This window comes from Quercus robur, chromosome 6 (assembly GCF_932294415.1).
Source record: "Quercus robur chromosome 6, dhQueRobu3.1, whole genome shotgun sequence".
Lineage (NCBI taxonomy): Eukaryota > Viridiplantae > Streptophyta > Magnoliopsida > Fagales > Fagaceae > Quercus > Quercus robur.
The window spans coordinates 49,928,913-49,937,262 of NC_065539.1; positions in this window are offsets into that span (position 1 = coordinate 49,928,913).

Here is an 8,350-nt window from a genome sequence, read left to right on the forward strand (position 1 = left end):
TGTAGTAAAAAAATTATGGAATAATTTGTAATCTTAGAACTGCTCTCTATTGAGAGGAATAATAAGGTTTACATGATGAACAAGTGACGTGTTCCACCATTCTACTAAAAGACTCATACTTGTTTAAAATTGTTGAGTTAAAAAAAAATTTAAATAAAAACTGATTACTGACTCAGCAATTTTAAATAGGTGGGAGTCTTTTAGTGGAATGGTGGACAAGTGATGTGGTCTACTAGAAGATTGTATAATTTCTCCCTTATTATGGTGGAGATTTCTAGTATTGTTATTTAAAATGATGTGAAAATTGTGGTTTAAAAAGTGTTGTGAAAACACGTATTAATAGTATTCATAAAACAAAAAATGTGTTTGGTACCATATTTCAAATAATATATTTTGTGAAAAAACATAATTGTATATTTGGTATGTGTGTGTTTTTTTTAAAACTAATCCATACAGTAAAAGTATTATTATTTTATTTGAAGAGAGAGAAAGTTCCCTTGTGTGGTCTAATCAGGTGGGACCAACAATTTTTAACATATTTACAAAAGTGTCTGGTAGGAATAGTTCTCTAAATTCAATGTTCAAACACTTTAAAATGAGAAACGTAATTCGAATACTCTTAAAAGAAATCCCCTACCAAACGTGTTTTTTTTTTTTTTTTTTTTTTTTTTTTTTTTTTGCCAAAGTTTTCAATATTTAAACATTGAAAACTGTTGTTTAAATTCCCTTATCAAACAACCCTAATGGTACCATGTTTCAAATAACATGTTTCAATGTGTGAAAAAATATGATTAGTTTTGTTTTTTTAAAAGCCAATCAAGTGGGCCTCATGATTTTCAACATATTTACAAAAGTGCTATTCAGCAACGTTGTTTGAAAATTGAAAACTGAAAACTAGTAAGAAGAGTTTTCTAAATTCAGTGTTTAGGGCCTATTTGGTATGTGATTCCAAACAACAGTTTTCAGTGTTTAAACATGCACTAAAAACTGTGGTTCTAAAAAAAAAAAAAAAAAAAAAAAAACCCAATTTAGTAATGGTGTTTTTTAGGAGTATTTGAATTATGTTGCTTATTTTTTGATGTTCAATCGAGAGACTTGTATTTGTACCTATTCTCTCTAGTCTCCATGGTCAATCAAATGTACGGTCTAAATTAACCACTACCTTAAACTCTAGTTTAGCTTTACTTTAGTTAATTCTTGTAGTTTATTTATTCGCAATTAAATGAGTTGGCATAATCTAGATGATGTATACTCTCCACTTCACCTTGAAATTGAGAGAATCATTGTCCGAAGAGCAGGCGGTTGTTGTTTTGCCAAGAATCAACATGTACCGTGGATTGTATGTTTATATTGAACGCATATGCATCCATAATTATTTTTTGGTTAATCTACAAATTCACAATTTTTTTTTTTTTTTTGAGAGACACAATTATTTTTTGGTTAATCAACAAATTCACTTTGTAGGCGTGTGTATGTGAGGAGGGTATTTTCGTAACAAAGGATAGATAAGATAATCATCAGCTCCACCGGCATTAGGGAGGGGCAACCGCCCTCAATATGCCACAACCATTCTGAGAGCAAAACCTCATTCTTAAACTAATGAGAGTACAAATTCACATTAAATTATGGCTACTTTATATATATATATAAAAGTTGTGGGGTACGTATTCCCAATTTTGAAAATTTACAATCATTTAAATTGCACCAATATTTGGAATTAAAGTATACTTTTGGCTATTTAAGTATGGAGCCATTTTTATTTGATCATTTACATTTCAAAACTTTCATTTTATTTTTAATCATTTATGTTTAATTCTGGTTTCATGTTGGCCATATCATTTCTGTTAAGAATTTGACACCCATATTATGTTTTTCTGCCTACAACATTGAACTTCCTACATTCCAAGACATTTTAGAGTTAAACATGAAGGGTACGTATTCGATAGTCAAATTACTAATAAAAAAGGACAACATGACTAATATGAAAGTGAAATCAAATATGAACAAACAAAATGAAAAAAATTGAAAAGTAAAGGCAAAAATGCAAACAATCACAAACTTTAAGAACCATATGTATACTTTAGTCAAAACTTGGATATATGCATCACCTGGTGGGGGAAGTTAATGGTGAAGTTAAAAATAGCTAAAATTGGACATACGCCACGCAAGTGTGTCAACTGTGAACGATTTGATAATCCTAGGAGCTATGAACAAGGTGGGAAAATGGTTTTACACACAAAAGAAATCAAACTAGAGTTTGTAATAGTTGATTAAAGTTGGCGATATGCAATAGTTTGTAAAACTCAATCAGAACTGCATATCAAAACTCAATCAGAACTAGATGACATTGATAGTCATGGGCAATATGAGAAATTTGTGATTGTAGTTTAGTAAATTAATTAGGAGTATGCGCAAAAGGGTAATTAATTTTTTATTATTAATGATGATGTGACTTGAACCGTGACTGTTAAATTTAACAATCAATTAAACAATGGGGGTGCAATTGGAATGATAACTATAAGTTTTCAAGATTTTTTTATGTAAAATGCATATATCCCCCAATTTAGAGGGTGACTATGAAATTTATCGTTTCTCTTTCTTTCTTTTTTAATTTATTTATTTTCTTTTCCTTTTTTAATTCTTGGTCGGTAAGACATCGAAATCATGATCTAGAATTTTTTTTTTTTTTTTTTTTTTGAGGTGAGATCATGATGATCATGATCTAGAATCTGGACAAAAGGACAAGGAGAGTTAATTTAGTATGTAATATATTCATTTTCGACAGGTATGATAATTTTTTTTTTCTTTCTTGAAAGTCAGAATATAAAACATGGAGATTAATTTGATTCGTCGACAAAAGATTGTGCTATCAAGAAAGAAAAATATAAAAAGGTTGTGTGCATTCAACAATTCACATGCTGTAATATATTTTATACAGACCACTTGGTGTATATAATATTGTGGGGCCCAATAATCTATGGGCCAGACCCACTTGCTCATGGGGAGTCCGAAGGCCCAAGCCGAAAAGAAAGGTTATGGCCCAAGCTCAAAAATATAAGGCAAAAAATGGCCCAGAGATGCAACCGAGGACAGTTTAGTCCTCGGCAGACCCAAAGCTTCATTGAGAAGAGGGAAAAAAAAAAAAAAAAAAAGGTATAGGAACAAATTTGTAAGGAGATCTAAAATATCTTGGGTAAGTTACCCTTACTACCCTTCCCAGATAAGACTCTGCACCTAACAGAGCCGTATTCTTCAGCTTTATCAACCATCCCCAACAATTCTGGGATTAGACTGACGGGACAAATATCAGTCTTGTAAAGGTTGACCCTACACGTGGAGGAAGGACAGCGAGCGTCGGCGAGTATAAAAGAGAAAGTAAGTAATCTGGATAGGGGGGCTGGGAAAAATAGACAAAAACCAGGAGTTCCCATCCCACCTCCAGGAAAGAAGACTCCAAGGAGGAAAACACTTGAACTGTGTATGCACACTACAAAAACACTCACTGCCGGGTAACCGGGGGAAGACCTTAATGCTCCTCGGAACAAGTCCGAGGAGCCCAATCCTTCAGGCTACGAAGCTGTAGGGTTTGGGTGCCCAAGCTGAACCCCTTTCTACGTAAGTTCCCCTAAAATCAGGACCATATCATCGCCCCGTGATCAATGGCTAGCCTTTCAAGCCCACTCTCTACAAATCATATTGTGAGGGATCTTTCATGTACGAGCCCAACATCATTATTGGGCCGTTAAATAATCGTGTCCCTACAATTGGCACCGTCTGTGGGAAGGCTTGCACGTTGGCACAGGTGGTGTTTGAGTCAACTCTCTAGCAAGCAGAGATTCGTGGGTTTTCCCCCATCTCCGGCGACATGCAGTTGTTGTTCCGGCATAAACTTGTGCTAGGGCTTACGTCCTGTAGCGCCAACGACAAAGGCAGCTCTAGGGGCTTCCGACCTCAAATCAGCCCTCCCCGCCCTGGTCAAGGGGCTGACCTGCGAAAAAGAAATTAAGTACTTAAAAAGTTTTGGACAGAACCAAGGCCTTGCATGGTCCTCGGACTCAAGCCTATGGGGAAACCAAGTACTCAGAAAAGTTTTATATGGGGAAACCAAGTACTCAAAAAAAGTTTTGGACAGAACCAAGGCCTTGCATGGTCCTCGGACTCAAGCCTATGGGGAAACCAAGCACTCAAAAAAAGTTTTGGACAGAACCAAGGCCTTGCATGGTCCTCGGACTCAAGCCTATGGGGAAACCAAGTACTCAAAAAAGTTTTGGACAGAACCAAGGCCTTGCATGGTCCTCGGACTCAAGCCTATGGGGAAACCAAGTACTCAAAAAAGTTTTGGACAGAACCAAGGCCTTGCATGGTCCTCGGACTCAAGCCTATGGGGAAACCAAGTACTCAAAAAAGTTTTGGATAGAACCAAGGCCTTGCATGGTCCTCGGACTCAAGCCTATGGGGAAACCAAGTACTCAAAAAAAGTTTTGGACAGAACCAAGGCCTTGCATGGTCCTCGGACCCAAGCCTTTGGGGAAACCAACTACTTGTAAGGAAAAACTACATTACATGGACCTTAGGATTTATCCGAGGAAAACTCTCCACTAACAATTGGGTTAGTTCCTAAATTGCGAGGATTCTCAAGTCTGCTTTAGGATCTTCAGCACCAAAGGGATCGATGCAATATAGAGCAATATGTCGCCTGAAAAACAATCTGAGTTCTCTACTGCTCAGTCAACTCCTCGGATGGATTATTTAGAGATTATCATTCTCGGACGGTATTCTCGCACTTATCACAGAATATTCAATTGTTACCTCAGTTAGTTTCCTAAGTTTAACTTACTATGAATTATCGTCGTAATGCCTGGAAGTGTTGATAAATCAGAATTAGTTGGATTATGTTTCAAGGTTTCCCGCTCTAAGTATCATTGAAGAAACACACACATGGAGCACACCCTTTCACAAAATAGTGTTGCAAAAAGGATAGTATTCAAAACAAGTAAATAAATTTCCCTTTTTACTAAAACAAAGAAATAGTACAGCGTACAATGAAAAGCTGGAATCAGCTTATGTCAAAACTCACTACATAATTGAAAAGGAAGATACAAGAGAATAAGACAAAGCCGAGGAGGCAGTACAGACGAGAGGTTGGCTTCTAAAGCTAACCACGTAATCAAAAGAAAAGATACAAGAGAATAAGATAAAGCCGAGGAGGTGGCACAGAGGAGAGGTTGGCTACTGCTTCAAGACCTTGTTCTTCCTCAATGCTTTTACATGCCCATAACTCAGGCAGCAAAAGAACCCAGCTTGGGGCCTGCACCGTCGAAGAAAGGGTGCAGAGAGAGCCCAGCTTCAGGCTAGCGTAGCTGAAGAAAAGGTGCATGAAACCCAACTTGAGCCTCACACCGCTGAAGGAAAGGTGCAGGGAGCCGGAAGGAGCCTTCACCAAAAATTTGCCTGCAACAAGGCAGAGGCGATGATGGCGGAGAATCTTTCTTCTGACACACCAAAATTCTGGCATGAACAGAACCTGCTTCGGATTTTGACTAAAAGAGGGAGAAACACCCTTTCCCCTCTGTCGAAACGGAATATTCTCTTGAATTTATGCTTCCTTTGCCCGTACCTCACTATTTTGAGTCTCAGGAGGACACGGCGCCTCTGTGGCGGAGAGAGTTCTTTTTCCCCAACCCTCGCCTCAAACATGATATACTAAGGGAGGAAACTGAAGGATTTGTGCGTAAGTAAGGCAACTTTCTCTCCTATTTATTTAAAAAGATAAGGTGGTGGCATTTAATTCACGCAGCGTCCCAAGGAACGCTACAAACAAAATGTCTCCGGCTCAATTTCCAACACCACCTGCAACCATGAGATTAAAGGAGTCTCGTGAAGGCGCACCTCGAACACTGGGACGCCAAAAAGTACCGCGTGACCAAAGACTACAGAAATACCTCTTAATTTGTGGGCCTAGTAAATTCACGGCCCAGGCCCGTTCTGCATGGGGCCCAAGGACTACGGCCCACGCCGAGGAATAGCCGTTGCCGAGGACAACCTCCTGCTCGGCACCTTGTGAAATACCTGAGGAAAGGGAGAAACTGAACTATGTTCCTCGGACTCAAGCCTATGGGGAAACCAACTACTTGGATGGCCTTGCATGATCCTCGGACTCAAGCTTATGGGGAAATCAAGTACTCAAAAAGTTTTGGACAGGACCAAGGCGTTGCGAAGTCCTCGGACTCAAGCCTATTGGGACGCCAACTACTCGAATGGGGAAAGTCCTCGGCTCAAGTACTGTAAAATGTTAAGGCCAATAAAAGTGTTAGGATGATGGCGGGACGCCCCACTATTCGGTAGCTTAAGGGGGCTGTTCATTTTTGTGGGTGATATGTTTTCGGATGATTACTTCCTACACCGCATAGAGCATCCAGTTCTAATCTCGGCATTGTTTCGGGTAAGTATCGTTATTCGCAGGTACGCATTGCTATGTCAAATAATTCTATTAAAGTTATGGTGACATCTTTTTATTGGCAAGTATTTTGGCCTTAGTTGTCATTGATTCAAATGCTATGTTGTTGTGCCGAGCAGCGCTTGCAAATTTGTAAAAACATAGAGACAGAACATGCAAAGTAAAATAACAACAATTTTTATTAATATGAAAAATTATTACAACGTACAAAGAGGGGCTTAAACAAGCCTATACAAAAGGTGAATTGCCGAAGCAACGGTAACATCTGCAATACAGATAAGTAAACAGTCGGGTGTCTTTTAAACTCTTCTTCAAAGTCTCTCTAATCTCTGCCTCCGTATTGCTCATATTGAGAGAAGATGGAGGAGATGAATGAGGAAGATGGAGGAGATGAATGAGGAAGATGGAGGACATGAGTAAAAGAAGGAGGAGAAGAAGAGGGAAGAGATGAAAAGAAAGAGAAAGGAGCAAAAGAGGGAGAAGGAAAAGCACCAGGATGGATCTGGTGGTGGAAAGAAGAAGAAAGAGAGGCAAAGGGAGGCGCCAGTGAACGAAGAGAGGAAGAAGTAGGGGCATTTAGTCCCTGCCCCAGTCCTGACTCCTAACACACTGGTGCCATGTTAGATATGCTCGTGAAAGAGCGGGTGGTACTGATAATGTGTGCCCTCGGCTCAGTCACGCCGAAAGTGTGACGTGACGAGTCCCTGCTTCGGATTTTGGCTGAAAGGAAGGCGAGACAAATCTTGAGTCTCCGCCATCCTTGCCCTGACCGAGCCATTTCGAGCTTCGTTAGAACATGGTGTTTCTGGGAGGGGAATGGTTTTTTCATTGCTTATTACTATGGTGAGTATATTTCAGGTTAAGGTATAACCAGAGAGTAAAAGTAAACTCCGGAGGGAATCTAAGGGTTTCAAATTTTGGGGGGATTAAAGGGATTCATCTGTGGGAGAAACAACTCTTGTTTCTTCTCTTTATATAGGGGACGAAGAAGAGGGTACTTAATGTGTTCAGGTCTCCAAGGAAATCTGCAAACATGAATACGTCGGTTCCTTTCCCCCACGCCATCAATAACCGTTAAATCTGGGAGGTCTCGTAAAGGGAAGATATTAAAGACGCGCTTCGGATAACCAAACGGCATACGCGCATCGTGCACAAATTAAGAGGAACATCTTGTAGACTGGTACACTTCCTGGGCAGGTGAAGAGTCGCCAGCGTCAGTCAAGGGCTGAATTAATTGAGCCATAATAAAGGCTCGGTATTACCAAAACCCCCATCTCCAACCGGGATGTTGGACAACAGGGTTTTGAGGGGCTATTGTGGGGCCCAATAATCTATGGGCCAGGCCCACTTGCTCATGGGGAGTCCGAAGGCCCAAGCCGAAAAGAAAGGTTATGGCCCAAGCTCAAAAATATAAGGCAAAAAATGGCCCAGAGATGCAACCGAGGACAGTTTAGTCCTCGGCAGACCCAAAACTTCATTGAGAAGAGGGATAAAAAAAAAAAAAAAAAAAAAAAAAAAAGGTATAGGAACAAATTTGTAAGGAGATCTAAAATATCTTGGGTAAGTTACCCTTACTACCCTTCCCAGATAAGAACCTAACAGAGCCGTATTCTTCAGCTTTATCAACCATCCCCAACAATTCTGGGATTAGACTGACGGGACAAATATCAGTCTTGTAAAGGTTGACCCTACACGTGGACGAAGGACAGCGAGCGTCGGCGAGTATAAAAGAGAAAGTAAGTAATCTGGATAGGGGGGCTGGGAAAAATAGACAAAAACCAGGAGTTCCCATCCCACCTCCAGGAAAGAAGACTCCAAGGAGGAAAACACTTGAACTGTGTATGCACACCACAAAAACACTAACCGCCGGGTAACCGGGGGAAGACCTTAATG